General features: G+C 38.8%; 1 protein-coding gene and 1 long non-coding RNA gene across 3 annotated transcripts in view; one reads left to right on the plus strand and one right to left on the minus strand.

Moving 5' to 3' along the window:
* The window catches only part of npl.L (N-acetylneuraminate pyruvate lyase (dihydrodipicolinate synthase) L homeolog), a 61,484-nt gene that overhangs the window by 26,529 nt on the left and 16,079 nt on the right, over positions 1 to 18,876 (minus strand). The gene's annotated exons all lie outside the window — the stretch shown is intronic.
* On the plus strand, positions 14,737 to 18,305 carry LOC121403064. Its single transcript, XR_005967020.1, has 2 exons — positions 14,737 to 15,587; positions 17,450 to 18,305. It is a non-coding gene; the product is annotated as an uncharacterized LOC121403064 (long non-coding RNA).

The following is an 18,876-nucleotide window of genomic DNA, read 5'->3' on the forward strand; positions in this document are numbered from 1 at the left end:
GCCCATCTCAATTTTCAGAAAGGGTTGGCACCACTTTATATACTAATAGTGCCCCAATCAGTATCACACTGTGTGAGAACAAAGCAATGTAAGCGGGTATTAAATATACTGTTTCACTTTGGGTCACTGTGGCATCTGATCTCATTTCCTCCCATTTATTCCCTCATTACAAGATATCAGCACAGTCTGCATACGTGTGCTCCTCTTTGAGTGGACATTATATTGCATATAGTAAATAAAGTCATAAAATATTCATGCTGTATATGTCACATAAAATAAATTTATCTGGTTGAATTTTATTTTTACAAATCTGCTAGACAAGGGGGCAAATTTACTAAAGGGCAAAGTGACTAACGCTGGCGAAAATTCGCCATTGTGACGTCATTTTGGGACTTTGCCGATTTACTAACGGGCACTGGCTTTACTTCGCTAGCGAAGGAGATAGACTCAAGCGCTACTTCGCACTCTAATGCCTGGCGAATTGACGTAACTACGCAAAAGATGTGGATTTTTTTTTTGTAACTTCACTTTATTAGAGGATATCAGTGAAAAACAGAATAACACAGTACATATGTAGTAGACCTTATACACACTCTGAAAAGTAAGGTCACCATAGTAAGTAGAAACAATATTCTGTTGATCAAGGTGCAGATACACACATAAGAAGAGACCTCTATTGGCATCAACAACAAAAATAGAAAGAATAATGTAAGAGAAGAAAAAGAAAGTAGATCCAAAAAAAATGCAGTCAGATAAAAAAAGTATAAAATTATACAAATATAATTAAAGCCTAACCCAGACAGCATTCAGTCATAATGTAGCATTGACGAGTCAAGACCAAAAGTGAATATAGATATCATAATATAGTAACAATATCACAGGGTGGAAGTTTGCCCTTGCCTGTAGGATAGCCATGGTGACCAGATTTCTTCATATTTTGACATTCTGTGTTCATTACGAGCCGCCATGTGTTCCATAGCCGCTCTAACATCAACAGCAGCAATAAGTTGTTCTAATTGGATGGGGCCCCCTGGCTTCCAATATCTAGCTATTAAAGTCGTGGCAGAGTTAAATAAATGAAAGAGCAATTTCTTAGTAGGTCTGGGGATTGGATCTGGAAACAGCAGTAGGAGTGCCACCTGTGGCTCAAAAGGAATAATTATGTGGAGGTCTTTAGATATCAAACGGAATACCGACTTCCATAATTGTTGGGAGAGTGTACAGTCCCACCATAAATGTAGTAAGGTTCCAGTGTCCCCACAGTTTCTCCAACATAACTGCGAGTGTGTAGGCGAGATCTTGTGTAGTCGCGTTGGGGTCATGTGCCATCTGTACAGCAATTAAAAGATGCGCATTTTACTGAACATTACCTCTTGCGCCAGACTTGCCTTCGCCACCTCAGACCAGGCGAAGTGCAATAGTGTAGATAGGAGTTCCTCAAAAAAAATTTAAAAAATCCCAGTCCCAAAGTCCCACAAAACGCTGGCGACTTTTCATTTTTTCAGAGTGATAGGCTGCAAAAGATCGTAAATTATTTTTAGGGTACCCGGCTTCCCCCAACATTTCCTTACATATGGCACATAAATTATACACTGGGCTCATGTGTAGGGCATTATAACAACTCTATTTTCCTAGGTTCCCTGGGCTTGTGTAGTGTAATGTATTTGCTCCAACATATACGTCCATTGAAATTTAACTTCCCGCCATATGCAAATTAGCCAACGCTAGCGCAACTTTGCTTTACTTGCCGAATTTACACTAGCGAAACGTTGCCATCGTTTGGTGCCCTGGATGCAACTTCGCATTTTAGTGAATTAGCATCGTCCTGGCGAATTTTCCCCTGGCGAAGTATGGCGATGTGAATTTCCGGAGGTTAGTGAATTTTCCCCAAGAGGTTGTAATGCAGACCCAGGCTGCTTAAACATTTTCTGTAAAACATCATCTGTGAGTATTGGTTTTATTTGGTTTACAGGTCATCTTTTTAAGTTACATACTAAAAATGGCAATATCCCAGCCTCTGTGTGCCCTTTTTCTATTTCTGCCTTACTGAAGTGCCATCTTGTGGTCAGTTAACGATAAAACATGTTTATTGCGTGTTCTTTTGAAGCTTGTATTGGCAGGCTTAATTTTATTTCAATTCTGTTTTTCATTACATTTATCAAAACATGCATCTAGGTATATCAGGGGAAGCTAATCGTTTAACTTTTTTGCAATGAAAAGCTTATAACGTACGGTGGCACACATACCTCCTAGTTTTTATTAGGCTACTAATATGCTTTTTGTTTTTCAACTTACAAATCTTTTCGGAAACAGAGGCTTTTATTTTAATAAGAAACAGCTGAAGGGAAGGAAGTGTTCAGAATCAAGCATTGTCCAGTGCAGAAATGTTTAAAGTAGAAAAAATTGAAGGCACACTGCCTCGTCAAGCAAAAAACATTGTTTATTGAAACATTAAAAAACAGATGGCTGCTGTGTAATGGAAGCCTTATGCATTTTGGGAACATCCCTTAATCACAGCCTATGATTAAGGGGTGTTTACGAAAAGCGTTAGGCTTCCATTACACAGCAGCCTCCTGTTTTTTAATGTTACAATAAACAGGGGTTTTTACTTTATGAGGCCTTCAATTTTTTCTTCTTCTTGGTCTTGGATAATCACAGTCTGAGGAGCTCTACATGAGTACAGGCCCACTGAAGTCTCAGCAGTCAGTCTTTAATCCCAGTGAAGGGAGCAGGGGTGAGTATGTATTGTTTTGTTGAACTCTTACACTTACATGTTTAATGCAGCATTATGTAGATACATTTGCCTGCCTGGTAAAAAAATCACTGCTCTTTCTGGGAATTGTGTTTAGAAATTTTGCTCTTTCCCACTTTGTATAATTTTAATTTAAGTAAATAAGCCTGTGTAACTATTACTGATATTACTGAATAATGGCCCCAAACGATCTGAGAATTATTAATTACAGTGGACTATTTTTAATTTGTCTAATAATACTACTGATAGTAATATCTAGTAACAAGCAATGAAAAAACTAATAATTAAAAGGACAGTATACTGATCAGTCGTTTTGAAAGTATTGATCAGTATTTTGTAAAATAATAGCATATAATTACAAAATAGGGCAAAATGCAAAGAAAGTGTGCCATGTTCTTGAACACAGTGAACCTTTTCCAGCATGCCCTATAACTGTGCCCACTGCTGTCAGACAGAACTTTGTACCTGATTGCTCTCTATCTGTGTTTGGCACCACAGTAAACAGATGTTGGTTGGTATTCCCCTGGAATGCTCCCAAGCTTTCATGTTGCTCACCAAGCCTTTTGATGTTGCAACCAGTGGCCTCAAAGTATTTTCGGATTTCCATGACCATGTGTACTGCCAAAGAGTCCCACCTTTAGTCTGTCAGTCCACAAAGAGGCTACCAAATAATCACAGCCCTAATTGGGCACTTCCTTAGGAACTTTTTTCTTGCTTGTGTTGCTCCCCAACTTTTTTCATATTTACAGTAAATGTGGCTCACGGGTAAAATAGGTTGGGGATGGGGACCCCTGCTTTAAGACACTAAAGCTAAGGAGCACCTAGAGGTGCAAGGTGTTGTACTTTACAACTGTCTTCATCATACTACAAGTTCATTTAAAGGTATGTTAATAGCACAAACATCTGGGGCAAAATGCTCATGTCTATTGTCCCTACAATAATCACAGAGTGTTTTCTTTCAGTCTAGAATCAAATGACAAGCACTAGGACCTATGCTTTCAATCAATTCTCTTAGGGGCCAAAGCAAGGTGATTAGGCCCTGCTTGGTTTGGCTGCTAAAAAGGCTGTATGCAAAACGTCTCAAATCTGACTGTGCCATTTCCCATAATGTTAACACCAATAAATACTTGTATTGAATATCACACATGAGCTGACCATACACAAAGAGACATTTATATGGCTAGGTTACCAAAAAGTAGAAAAAGAGCCTTATTTATGACACGTGCCCCTCTATGCATGTCACTAATGTCACGGAGACACCGATTTCCAATGCCAGATACATGTATATTCAAATTGTTTTTAAATGATTTATTTTTCTCTGTGACAACAGTACCTTGTACTTGACCTCAACTAAAATATAATTAATCCTTACTGGAGGCAAAACAATCCTATTGGGTTTTAGTAATGTTTAAATGATTTTAGTAGACTAAAGGCACAGAGATCCAAAGTACAGAAAGATCCCTTATCTGGAAAGCCCCAGGTCCCAAGAATTCTGGATAACAGGTCCTTTACCTGTAGTATGTGGCATTGTATAAAGCTGGCTCGTGGGATTCACTGTGATCATACACAATCCAAGGGGAGCAAATACATACTAGGTTACATCAACCAATAAATAAACAGCTCTGTCATATACACCCACACTCCTTCCTGTTACAATTAACGTTACATTATTGGTGATCTCTGAGGTAGCACACAGACTCACACAAAATGGTGGCTCAAGGGAAAAGATATAAAATGGCAATATTTACTGTGATATAGTCATGCCTGTACATTAAGATTATTTAATAGGTCACTTATGATATAAATTATCTCTTGAAGTAATCATTCTTAGGTTATAGTGTTCCTTTAATAATGCAACACCTTAGAATATATTTACAGCAACTTACAAATATTTAATGCCTGTAATTACTGTTTATTGTGTGAAGTTCTTAAGTCCTCAGCTTTCAATACCCCTATTCAAGGATTTATGAAATATAATTTTATCCTGATAGCATATCTGCAAAGTTGTAAGAGAGTTGCTGCAAGACCGAAGCGATAACACTACAGGCCCTAAGGGTATTACTGACATTATGGTAATGTGTACATTGAGTTAAACCACACATAGAAAGATTATTAATGTTGATTAAAGCCAAGAGAGTTTTGAGTGTTCTTTTGTTTTGAATCACAATAAGCCAAACAGGGCAACAATAGCAATGAGCATAGTATGCATTACAATGGAGGGACTGAATAACTACTGTTAATGGAATTTTACAACTTCTGTAAGATACAATATCTGTCAGATTTAATTTAGTTGAGCTGAATAATCATACATTGACAGATTTGCATGTGATATAAAATGCTGCTGTGATAACTGCAACAAAGCACAGTTAAAATATGAAGTGGCAAATACAAATTATTGAGAACAATTTATAAGCAAATTAAGACTAGCTATTTGCATTAGACTTAATCTGTATGGTTTGTAGGGTGGCCACCTCTTTTTAAGTCTAATATCGGTCTGCGGGTGTGAGTTGACAGTGGTAACATCACTGTGGGTGGGGTGGTGACATCACAGAGAGGGTAAATGATCGGGTGGGGTGGAAAATGGGCAGGATAGGGGAGGATCTGTTGCAATGGCATAACTACAGAGTGCTGCCCCCCAAATTCTATAGAGGGGCCCAGTGTGAACAGCATTCCCTATCTAGACCTATGCTTCCTATCTGCCCACTCACATCCCCCCTCCTACCATCACACTCTGTAAGTAGGAGAGGCTTTGAGGAGGGGAATTTCTATACAACTATAGTGAATATAGGGTCAGTTCCCTCCACAACACACTAGGCCTGCTTCCTCTATTGTTATGCCAGTGGTCTGTTGCTGAGAGCAGGAACTGAGTGCTTGATTGGGCAGCAGAGCGGCTACTGCCAGCTGTACATGTGCAATTTAGTATGTATCTTCATAAGCCAGCCTGATTGTACAGCAAGAATATACAAAGATAAAGCTTATACCATAACTTTATATATATTCCTATACAACTTGGAAATGCTCACAGTTCTTCTGTGTGAAATTTCAGATTTATTTATGAAAACAAACAGGCTGGAATTCTGAGGGGAAATGCATTATAGCTTGACTATGTAGATTTTCATTCATCCAGGTCATGGTATATCTAGTATAGGTAAATCTAAAAACAACTGGACTTGCTGAGTAATCAATGAAGACGTTTCACTACTCATACGAGCAGCTTGTTCAGTTCAACTGCATTTCTCAGCATATAAACTCTTCCACTAATCAAATCACAAAGCACCTTCCTGTCCTGTACCCATACATCTGGGATAATGAGCAAATGCAGAAGGCGCCTCAGGGGGTGTTGATAATTGCACCGCAGCTGGAACTGGTGAGCAAAGCTTTGGGGAGCAGTGCCTGAGCCTGTACAGCAGTGAGAGAGAGATCATGGCCCCATAGGAACAATGGCACAGCAGATCCGCAGAAAGTTCATGCTGGAAGCGCTGCTGCACTACAGAAAGCACAGAATGTGGCAGCTAAAGCATCCAGCAGCACAGAGCCAGGGAGGAGAAATCAAGCGATGCTCAATGGATAGTCGCCCTTTTGCCTTTTCTGTAGAAGACAGGAAGCAGAGTTTCTGTAAATTATTTCTTAATAAAGACTGCTTTTTAAAAGTATAATTTGTGTTGGTGTTTTTTTTCATTGTGTACTAACGAACTTTTTTAAAGAAAAATTTGATTTTACTGGTCTTTTAAGTAAAGGGACTACTACTGGAGTGGATTGGTGCTTTGCCTTGCAAGGAGGTGCCAGGATTGGACTGCAGATATTCCCAGGATAATGGTCATTAATATGATGTGAATGCATACAGTATTTTACTTTGCCTTTAATATTACATATAGTTATATTTGTTATACAGCAATTTGCGTGTTTGAATGTATTCCTATTAGAGCCACCCGCAGGTGTATTCCCGGATCACATTAGGTGGAGGCACTGCCATGAGAGGTAATTCCCAGTACCCTTTCACTTAGCAAAGGGGACTCAGGACCTACATTGGTAAGAAATATGTCATGTATAACCTTTGGCACACGGGGGCGGCCAAAAAGGGGTTACAGTTAGTTATTGTCTGTATCATCATCATCATTGTCTGAATGTGCCAAGAGCAAGAGACCATGTCATTTTAATGAAACAGAATAGAAAACCCCTCCAGTTATGTATTGTTCCTGGAGTTTCAGTTCAAGGAAATCAGCTAGGTCATAAATGAATAGTACTAGAAAGAAACTGAAAGCTTTCAGAAATGCCGCATTATGTTTGTGCCACAAGAATGCGACATGGAAAAAATAGCCTTGATGTCATTCTGAAAATATTCATCAGACTATGAAATTTAGAGATGACACCATTTTCATGCAAACGCAACCCACCATGACTAAAGAACTGTGGCTTTTGTGATATGAAATCCTACATGAAATCCTTAACTTTAGACCTTCCATTCCATTCCTAAAGATAATTCCTTCCTGGGCTCCTAGCAGTCTGTGTGCAATAAACACAAACAATGAGATAAGATAAAAAATGGCACATAAGAAAGTGAAAACACATCTCTTAATACCAGTTACATTAACAGGGTTAATTTCAGTAGGAGAGATTAATCAGGTATCGAGAGGCATGTTGCAAAAACATAACTTTAGGCGTGAGGCAACTTTGGGGGACTTCGGAAAACAAAGCAATCCAAGTGCCACCCCGCAGGCGATTTTCATTCTAGTCTGAGGGAAGGCAGTTTGGGGAGATGAATTGCCCCGAGGAAGAGGAGATTTGGGATTTGCCTAGTGCAGTTCCCATTAAGTGGCGTGCATATTTTTATATCCCAGGTGCATGATTTTACATTTATCAACACTTAGGGGCCGATTCTCTAAGCTCGAGTGAAGGATTCGAATGAAAAAAATTCGAATTTCGAAGTATTTTTTGGGTACTTCGACCATCGAATTGGTTAAATTCGTTCGAATTCGAACGAAATCGAACGATTCGACCATTCGATAGTCGAAGTACTTTCCCTTTAAAAAAAACTTCGACCCCCTACTTCGGCAGCTAAAAGCTACCGAAGTCAATGTTAGCCTATGGGGAAGGTCCCCATAGGCTTGCTAACCTTTTTTTGATCGAAGGATTTTCCTTCGATCGTTGGATTAAAATCCTTCGAATCATTCGATCGAACGAAAAATCCTTCGATCGATCGAACGCAGGATTAGCGCTAAATCGTTCGACTTCGATATTCGAAGTCGAACGATTTTAGTTCCCAGTCGAATATCGAGGGTTAATTAACCCTCGATATTCGACTATTGATGAATCGGCCCCTTAATCTCATCTGCCACTTAGCCGCCCTTTGCCATTTCCTGTTTGTCAAGATCCTGTTGTTAGGATGCCACATCCTGGATGGAATTAATTGGGCTGGATAGTTTTGTGTCATCTGCAAACACTGATACATTACTTACAATACCCTCCCCAAAGTCATTAATGAACAAGTTAAATAAAAGTGGGCCCAATACAGAGCCCTGAGGGACCCCGCTAAGAACCTTACTTCAAGTAGAGAATGTACCATTAACAACCACCCTCTGTACCTGATCCTGTAGCCAGTTTCCTATCCATGTACAAACGACTTCATTAAGCCCAACAGACCTTAGTTTAGAAAGCAGTCATTTGTGCGACACTGTATCAAACACTTTGGCAAAATCCAAATAGGTCACAGCTACTGCCCCCCCCACTGTCCACCATCTTACTTACCTCATCATATAAAGCAATCAAATTCGTCTGACATGACCTATCCTTCATAAAGCCATGCTGATTGCTGCTCATAATGCCTTTCACAAGGATAGCATTTTGAATGTGGTCCCTTAAAAAGCCTTCAAATAATTTGCCCACCACTGATGTCTAACCTACTGACCTATAATTGCCAAGCTGAGATTGTAATCCCTTTTCAAATATAGGAATGACATCAGTTTTCCTTCATTCCATAGGTACCATACCAGATGAAATCGAGTCTGAGAATATTAGAAATAGGGGCCGGTCTAAAACTGAACTAAACTCTCTTAGAACCCGAGGGTGTATTCCATCTGGCCCTGGTGCTTTGTTGACATACATTTTTAGTAAAGCTTTATGAATCATATCCTAAGTCAGGCACTGACTAAATGGAGCTTCACCAACAGTGCAGCTATGAGGTGGGTCTGGGAACTCTCTATTTAAAGCACACTCTCAATCCGCATATTTTTAGTATTAATATACTTAAAAAACTTTTTGTGGTTAGTCTTCGCTTCTGCTGCAAGGCGCTCCTCATTTCCAAACTTCGCCTTTCGGATTGCTGTTTTACAACATTTAATTTATAGTGTTTATATTCATTAAATTCAGCTTCTGTCCCCACAGACTTGTAGCTTTTAAATGCCTTTCTCTTCGTTACTATTAACTTTTTTTACTTCTATATTAAGCCACATAGGGTGGTTCTTGGTGCTTCTACATTTACTTCTTAAGGGAATAATGGCATATCCGCCTACTTTTGAATTTCCATTTGCTCATTGTTATGATTTAGACACAAATATTTGACTACCTTTAATGACGCATATACAGTCTAAAGGCAACATTCAGAATCTAAGAGCATATCTTCAAATTGCACCAATTTCATACACTCCCCACTCAAAGCTAGTCCAGCAGCAACTTCAGATACTACTTTAAAATGCAGCAGGTTTCTGGGACTAGGAAGAACATTCTATTATTATCAGGGCCATGAATATTTTCACTGTCACTTGATAGCAATATGATGATGTGACACTTAGGAATTCTTACATTACTTGTCAAAATCACACCATGTACGTGTCAGGGGAAAAAAACACCTTGTGATTCAGACATTTTTCCACCCACAGATTAGAGTATATCTCTTCGAGCAAGCCACTTCCGTTATACATGCTTTCCATATGGAATCAGAATAGACAAATTTCAAGGTCAGGGTGTTATCTCACCCTCCCTCGTATATTAAATGTTTTTATTAATTAGCAATACTGTCGGAATACAGTGTGCTTACAGATGACATATTATATGATAATATTACTAATTGCACATAAATCTGTAATTGTGTTTAGACAAATAGAGTGATAAAAAAACTGTAAAGCCAATTTGCTAGACACAATGGCACCTGAGAAGACCACAGGGGTCATTTACATCAACATGTGCAGCGAATAAAGTACAATTTTGAGTGCAATCGCTATGTTTTTTTGCAATATGGGCATGTTTTTTTCTAAGAATTTGAGTGCCACTGAAGTCTCAAGGTGGCATTGGGCCTGATGCAACTACATTGTGCTTGTCACAATGTTGGCAAATGCATCAAAATGAACGCAATTGCACTCACACTTCACAGAAAATCACAAGTTTTCTAAGTCCAGTTGGCATAATTTCTGGTGTTTGGCATAAGAGTGACGTGTGCAACCAGGAAGGGAAATCTGGAGCTACTGCCTAGTCTGAAGATGTCATTAACTCAATGGGTTCTTTGCATCAAGGGTGAAGCAGCAGTTGGTTTAAAATGGATTTAAAGAGCATATTTTGACGCAAGTACCTTTAATGAATAGGGTGTGTAAATGACTGGCAAAAAGCGTAACTGGGCTTGCAGTCATAAATGACCTCTTGTGCCTTCTAGATAGTATAGATCCTAAAGATGGTGATCATGGTTGATGGACAGGATAAAGTGTGAGGAGGCTGACATGATTAAAAGAAAGCGTAGATTGGTGGGTTCTGGCTAATGCCAGAGGGGCTGCTGTAAGATGCCATAGACAGTCAATATTTATTGGGCTGGTGGAGGGCTGTTTGGGCCTCTGTGTACTTGAAATGTCAGGGCCTATTTTAAATCCCAGTCCAGACGTGCATACACTAATGAATAACATGACATATTTTCACCAGCAATATTTTGGCACATTACACTCAAAATGGCACAATTATGATATTCTGTAAATACAAGTGGCTATGAAAATACAGTACACCTGCAATATTAATGTAACATTTAGCGATGATAGGCAAGATGGACACATCTTGAATATGTCCCATCTTTAATATGCCATCTGCTTCCCTTATAGACTGTAAGCTCTTTTCAGCAGGGCCCTCCCCCTACTGTGTTTAATACCTTGCAAAATATAATGTGTATCTGCTTCAGTAAGATCTAATTTTATCTGTAAACTGTTATGTATTGTGTTTGCCTCCCCTTACACTGTAAAGCACTGCATGAACCAATAGCACTATAGAAATGATGATAATAATAGATATTATATAATCGTTTATTAATAGAGGGCCAGGCAATTGTCATGGAATCTGTAGTTGATTATTGTAATATACTCTGGCAGAGCTGTCACTGCTAATAACTGAGTAATCTTTATATCAAAGAAAAGGTGTTTGGAGCAAGTTTAAAGAGTTATAACAAAGAGCTGACTCTGCTATATCGTGTTTTCCAGTGCTAATTCCCATAGGCACCATATTATCATAGATTCAGCCCTCAGCAGAATATAAATGCTGGTAAATTGATTTACTTTTGTAAAATGGGTACACAATGAGCTTTAGTTCAGCAACAGCTGCAGGGTGTTTCACAGTCTTACTTACTATACAGCATGCTTTATCATTCAGTATTATACATTTAACTTCAAACCCCCCTGGGAATCAACATTTAAATCACACAAGGTCTTAAAAAATAACATGGTACAAGACACATCACACAAGGTATTCTTAACCTTGAGGTTCCGTCCATCCTCTTAATCCCTACAATAGAAAATAAAATAAAGGGCATAATTAGTTCTAAACCAATTCTGGGGTTAGAAAGTTCACCCCCAGGCTAAGTCCCCAGAGATAAAGGTTACAATAACCTGATTTAGTGGTGAATAGGCTTTTCAGTCTCTTACTAGCAGCAAGCATCAAGATGCCATAAATTCAAAATGTTGACAATTACATATGCTATAACTATATGGTGAAAATTGATTAAAAATCCATCGCATCAAAAGGAAGAAGCATACAATATGGTCAAACTATGGACTGAAATTTCCCATAAAGCACTTGAGTATTAGGTATAAAATTCCATTCCCCAAAGTAATTCATGTAAGCAACACCGGTTGACTTGTGAAGAGCTGGATTAAACGTGGTGCAAAGTGATTGCTTCATTTGCATAAAATAGGTGACATAGTAATTAAAGAACTGATCAAAAACATGACAAGATGTTTGGCATATTGACTTTGCACCATAACTAGTGCATTTCCACTACACTGAACCGCATATCAGAGTTTCTTAAAACTGTTCAAAAAACTATAGCCACAGAAAAACTGAAGTAATGAAATCATTATCCCTAAAAAAAATGCACTCCAGTAAGTAAAATTGGAAGTTAGACTGTACAGGTTCTTACACACAAACAATTTGCCTTGTGTCTTCCTGCATTTCACAGCACATTCTTCCAGAACAGATTTTATTTATTTAGGCACAACATGCCTGAACGACCAACCGCAGGGGAACATGTGGAGCCCTAAAAGCTAAACTTTGTACTGTGCAAGGAGGCAAGATAATGGTATTTGTATTTCTCAGCTAAGGGGAGAGCCAGCTCTGGGTCTGAGGTTAGTGCATATAATCAATGGGGGTTCCTAACAAATTGACTCCCCACAGTGATGTAACCTTCCCTTGTCCTTGTCCTGCTTGTTGTGACTTTTAAATAAATATTTTGAAACGCTAGGAAATCATTCAAGTGGAACATTGTTAAAGCATCTGGTAAACAGCTTGATGGGAATTTGCATGCAAATGTTTTTTGTTTTTTTTTAGAGAATATTTTTAGAATTTGTTAAAAATGCTCACAGTGACAATTTAAAACAGAAGGTTTCACAAAGGTCAGACTTCAAATAATATGTAACTTTAAGGTTAGAGTTGTAAGGTATTTGACTTTTAACAACGAAAACATGTGATTTACTTCGGGCAGGTTAGAAACTCCTGCAATCGGACCTCCCGTTTGGCCTCTGTTCTTATCTGATCGTTGGGCCCTAGGGCCCACGATTGGATCAGCCCGATATCGGCCACTTCATTGTGGGCATATCGGGGAGAGATTGGCTCGTTTGGCGACATCGCCAAACGAGCGGATCTCTACGTCTGTGGCCACCTTTATTTGTATTTTGGTTTGTTTCTTTATTGCAATGGTTATCAGTGGACAAAGATCATTTTCGTTTAAATGTTGGATTGTGGATTAAGCACAAAGGGAATAAATAGTATTTGATTAACTTAGCACAGGGGAAAATACAAGTGATGCAAACTAGATTTAAATAGACTAGAAAGACCCCCATACACCAGTCACGTTAAATGACCCTGAAGAACAATTAAGTATATTAAGATGATGAATTCCCTGCAGTTATAAAGCATGTGCATAGAATGAAAAGCAGTTTTACGAGGTTTATGTAACCAGATATTATTCTGCTTCAGCAACCACACAGTGACCCATTCCGTTTTCCATAACCGGCAAATGCTAAGAAGAAAAGAAGTCCTTGGGGATTCAGAATCGCATGAATAGCTTCATGCTTTAGATACTAATATACAGTATCTCTTTATTATGATGATTCCTTTATGCTACACCTAACCAAAATGTCTGTGTGAATCATATTTTGATTCATGTGAGTGACCATTTCAAGTTAAACAGCTCTTAATCATTGTAGCAAGGAAAATATGTGAAGTTTCCCTGAATAAGGATTTTGTTAGATTGTTTGGGGGGGGGGGTGTTGCTCCTTTTTTAACGTGTGATCTATATTTTTGGCAATTTTTGAATGGGCTTTGATGGACTTTTTATTCTAGGGTATCTCACTAATATTCCACGTTTTAATGTGTTTTTTTCAAAAAATAAAATTAAGCAAATAAGATGCAGGCTTTTTATCAACACTGAGCAAATTTACACCTAGGCAGTAACTCATGGCAACCAATAGTTACCCTTTCTTTTAAAGGGGTAGTTCACCTTTTAACAAATGTAGGGGATCAGACAAATCCTTCCCCTGTTTTTCTGTCTGTGACATCATCCAGCCAAGTTACAGGCTGGGGAGCCATCTGATTGGCTGGGCGCCCCAATGCATCCTTGGGAGAGAGGGAGTGCCTGACTTTGAAGCCAAATGTACAGGATTTCCCACAGAGCTTAGAAAAGAAAATCCCTGCTGTAGCAGCTACAGAGATGCAGATCTGTGGACAGTGACACAGCTCCTTAAAGAGATATGGACACCAGAAATTAAACTTGTTTACATCTATCATAATATTGCCTTTGAAAGCCACTTATAACTTTGCCATTCAGTACTTGCACAATGCTTTTACATCTGATGCCCCATGTATGAGGGGGCTGCCATATTGGTGCAGCAGGAGTCTGTTACCATTAGAAATTTTAACTGACAGGCTGAGACAGTCAGGTTGGCATAACAGTCAGGTTTAGAAACTTCAGCTAACAATTGCTTACAAAAACAAACCTCTCAGCAAAAAACAATCAACATGACCTATTGGTAACTTTTAATGTACATTCATATTTTAAAAAGTAGTTTTTTTGTGTCAATATCACTTTAAAGGAGTTCCAGGACAAGGAGAAGGAAAGGCTGTGTTTTGCTCTGCTGGAGAAAGTATTTGAGCATTAAGCTGGCCATAGACGCAAAGATCCTCGATTGGTACGATTTTCGGAATGTGTGTGGAGAGTCACGACTTTTTTCTTCCGGCAGAGATCAGTCGTTTGGTCGATCGGACAGGTTAGAAAATTTCTGTCGGTTGCGGGTAATATCTCTGTGTGTATTGCCGATCAAACGATTTTCAGTGGGAGACTGTCACTAGCTTTGTCTGTCATACGATTGCTGTCAGGGGCAGAACATCGGCTGATCTGTTCTTTAACGACCTTATTTGATCTGAATGGTAAAACTTTGATCGGAATGGTTAGTGGCAGGTCGGGAGATGGGAAAGTCCGATTGTACGTTGATTCGTACATTCGGATCTTTGCGTCTATGGCCAGCTTTAGGGAAAGGCAGTTTAAATCTCCTGCCTGTGGATACTTTGGCTACTGTGTGTTTCCCCAGGGTCAGGTCAGAGAACAGGTCTTGCTCATGTACCTGCCATGTGGGATCGGCTACTACGTTCAAAGGGAAAGGTACCTTGGGGCAGGTAGCACTACCTGGGGACACAAGGGGAAGGGACATTGAACTGACCGGATTTATTCTACATGTATCCACCCAGTGTGGGACTGTGGCATTGAGAGACTGTGCCAGGGGTTGAGAGTCCACAAAGGTAATAAAAGCTATATTATGTGATTTGCATTTACAGTTACTAAATACAGTTTACATAAAGTTTATATTTGTTTTATTGCAAACTGTATGGTTTTTTTCCTAGTGGAAATCCTATGATGTTTTCTCCTTCCTCAGTGTTCTCTAGGTGGAGGCTCTGCACTGTAAATCCCAGTTCCCAGTGCTTTTCATACGCAAATGGGACTCAGGGCCCTGGAATGCCAAGGGTTGATTGCTATTTACAGAGACACTAACCAAATTAGGGTTATACAAACTTTTAACACTGAAAGAGAACTCAACCCCCAAAAGCCCCAGTCTACTAACCTAGGTAGTTCCCTCCTCCCTGCTTCCCCCCCCGCATACTTCAGTAGCCCTAAAATATTTCTCCCCTATCAGTGCAAAGTAAGCAGAGCGGAGTTCATGGGCACCATCTTCCGGATCTTCGGATTTCTTTGGGTCCTCTTCGGCAATTTCCAGCGATTTTGGTGCATTCACAGTCAGTATGGCCCGGAAGACTGCTCCAACTGCTTATGCGCCAATACGGTGCTCTATTAAAGATGAAGACTGGTGATCTGGAAGATGAAGTAAGCGGGGGAGGGGAAGCATGGAGGGGGGACTATCTAAGTTAGTAGGTAGGGGCTTTTCTTAATTGGGGGGTTGAGTTCTCCTTTAAGTAGACATTGGTATCCTGAGGCGATGTGCAATTGTTCCTCTTTTTTCATTTATTTAGCTTTTTTTTTTTCATTTACTTTTTTCTCTTTAATGCTCAGTCTACATGATGGTAGATGGTACATTGTGCAGGTAGTTAGTACAACCCATTAGAGAGGGGAGAGTTGAACAAACTATTGCTACAATGTGAGAGCAAGTGGATTAAAAGGTTGGATATCTGTGTATTCAAAAGGCTTAAACGAATACTTTACATTTAGAAGTGCTGTAACAATGGGGATATTTGCATGTTATGTCATGTATACGATATATATTTTAAGTATGAACTATACCAGCTTGATATAATGGCAGCCACCAAATAATTCATTTACAACTAAGGATATTGTTTATTATAAGTATGGTTGGATGGAGATGTTTAGGGGCAGATTTATCAAGGGTCGAATTTCGAAGTAAAAAATACTTGAAATTCGACCATCGAATTAAAATACTTCCACTTCGATATTCGAAGTCAAAGGATTTTTCACCGAATTTGGCCATAGAACGATCGAAGTAAAATCAAATGATTAAATCCTTCAAATCGAACGATTAGAACGATTTTACCGTACGAACGAGCGATTTTTACATCGACTTTTAAAAACTTAGAAAAATGCAGTAGAAGGTCCCCATAGGCTAAAATAGCACTTTGGCAGGTTTAATTTGGCGAAGTATTGAAGTCAAAGTTTTTTTTAAAGAGACAGTACTTTATCGAATATTCGAATATTCAAACTATTTTACTTGGAATCGAATTCGAAGTAAATTCGAAGTCGTAGTATCCTATTCGATTGTCGAAGTCTCCAAAAAATTACTTTGAATTTCAAATTTTTTTACTTCGAAAATTCCCTCAAACCCTTGATAAATCTGCCCCTTAGTGTATGTATTTACCAATTTGGTGGAAGGCACCTAAGGTACAATTTTCAAAATACCAATATATCTGTCCTTGTTAGAGGTGGGGCATGTGGTGCCCTGAATGGACATTGGGCATCAATGGACATCAATGTTAAAAAGGGAAAGTAAGGATGGTTGGTCATCCTTTTACTAGAATAAGTTTTGAATAGTAGTTATGATAATGAGGATTGTTTGTGTACCCCACCTGCTGCTGTAATGTACCCTTGACTGCAAATAAAGGTGGCTCATGGAATTAAGATTGATGTGTACTTGAAATGTGCACCTCAAATATCTCTCTGACCCATGTGCAATGAATATGCTCCCCTTATAAATAGAGCATGAAAGAGAATTAAACTCTTCAACATTCATTTACTTGTACAGGTATGGGGGTTATCCAGAATGCTCGGGGCCTGGGGTTTTCTGAAAAACAGATCTTTCTGTAATTTTGATCATACTAAACAAATAATTTGAACATTAAATAAACTCAGTAGGCTTGCTTTGCTTCCAGCGAGGATTAATTATACAAAGTACTGTTTTATTATTACAGAAAAAAAGGAAATCATTTTTAAAAATTTGGATTATTTGGAAAAAAATCTAGTCTATGGGAAATGGCCTTTACATAATTCAGAACTAACAGGTTTCTGGATAAAATATCCCATACTTGTTTAATTTATGCATAATATTTTCTTTTTTTTTTCATTATTATTTTTAAAAGCTTTCACTGGGTTTTCCCCCCGAGTGATACAGAGTTTCGAGCTCCACAGCTCCTTCTATGTAGGCAAACAATGCAATGCTTGAAATATGTCACAAGCAAGTCTTTCTACCCTTTAATTAAGATGCTCTTGTGTTGTTGCAGAAAGACAGCAGTGGCTTTGTACAGCACTTCTATCAACAGCTGCCAGGCTCCTACTCTTCTCTAGGACCCGTGTTCCAAACAGCAGCACACAATGACATCCTTATAGTAATGATGAAACCAACTGTTGTTAACCCATTTTTACACAATGTGCAGAACTACCACAACCAGTTACTTTCCGAGACTTGTGTTTAAAACAATGGTGGCATCATATTTAGACAGATGGTGGTGTTTTGTATATACACACTCAGAGGCAGAACCAGGGGCAGGGGGTGTTGGGCCTTCAACCCCTCGGGGCCCGTCGAAGCAAATATGTGAAGAAGATTTTTGCACGTCCTGCATGCCCCACCAGTGCTGGTTATGTTACTGTATACACTGTTATATTGGAAGGCATAGTCACACCCTGCACATTTATTTCTTAAGGCTAAAAGGAGATGACGCAGGAGCTCAATGGTTTCATATTGTCTACAAAGACAAATCAAAATTAAGAACAGTTTGCTTGTAATATTCCAATTATATGTGTTCTGGATTTACAGGCAGGTGCCAGTGCCTTCCGTTTGCTACAGTGATTTCTCTACTGGAATGAAATGATCAGTATACCGAAACCTGGTCAGGGTGTTCTTATTTTGAATGTAGAGTTAAGGTGGTGGGTCTGTGCCCAAGGTCTTTGTTGAGTCTAGAATATCACTCGGAGAAGCATTTAAAATCATCATTTCGCAGATCCCCTTTAAAGCATATGGTTATGAAGTTTTTTTTAACTAAGCTGCTTGACAATATTAATCATATAACCACTGTTATGTAAGACTACTGATCCTCTGTAATGACAAGTTAAAAAAATAAAAATATTAATGTTTTGGAACAGGCAGCAGCCCCAGTGCTATATTCATGTGTTTATTTCACTTGCACTTGGACAGGGTTGAGACTAAAGAGGAAAGGCAATTGTGCTTTGTGCACTAATAGAGACCAACTTCTGGAAGACGGAATGTTTTGTCTTTCACCGTTAATCTCCTCCAGCATGGGCAACAACATGTTTAACGTTACATTTCTTCCGGGGTTAATGTATATTGTTGTTGGTAAAACATATGCAGGGCAAGTGTGCCTATACCTCACATCAAGATGGATACCATTAAAACAACTAATCAGCTTTCTATTTAGATATAATCAGATTCTAAGGGGCTGATTTATGAAAACCCGAGAAGTGTTCTAGTTTTTTCTGATTCAGTTTTTCTTGTGAGAAGCAGTTTTTTATGGTAGTTTAACTGGCAATATTTTTTTTTGATGAAAATTATTTTCATCTATCAGATTTTATCATAGACAAGTTGATTTTCTTTTGCATTTTTTTCACCTGCCTCCAGGTTTCATTTATACCCATAGGTTAAAATAATTTTCTGCCTGCACCTTAGATCTGACAAAAATGTTGGTAAAACTAT

This window comes from Xenopus laevis, chromosome 4L (genome assembly GCF_017654675.1).
Source record: "Xenopus laevis strain J_2021 chromosome 4L, Xenopus_laevis_v10.1, whole genome shotgun sequence".
In the NCBI taxonomy this organism is placed as follows: domain Eukaryota; kingdom Metazoa; phylum Chordata; class Amphibia; order Anura; family Pipidae; genus Xenopus; species Xenopus laevis.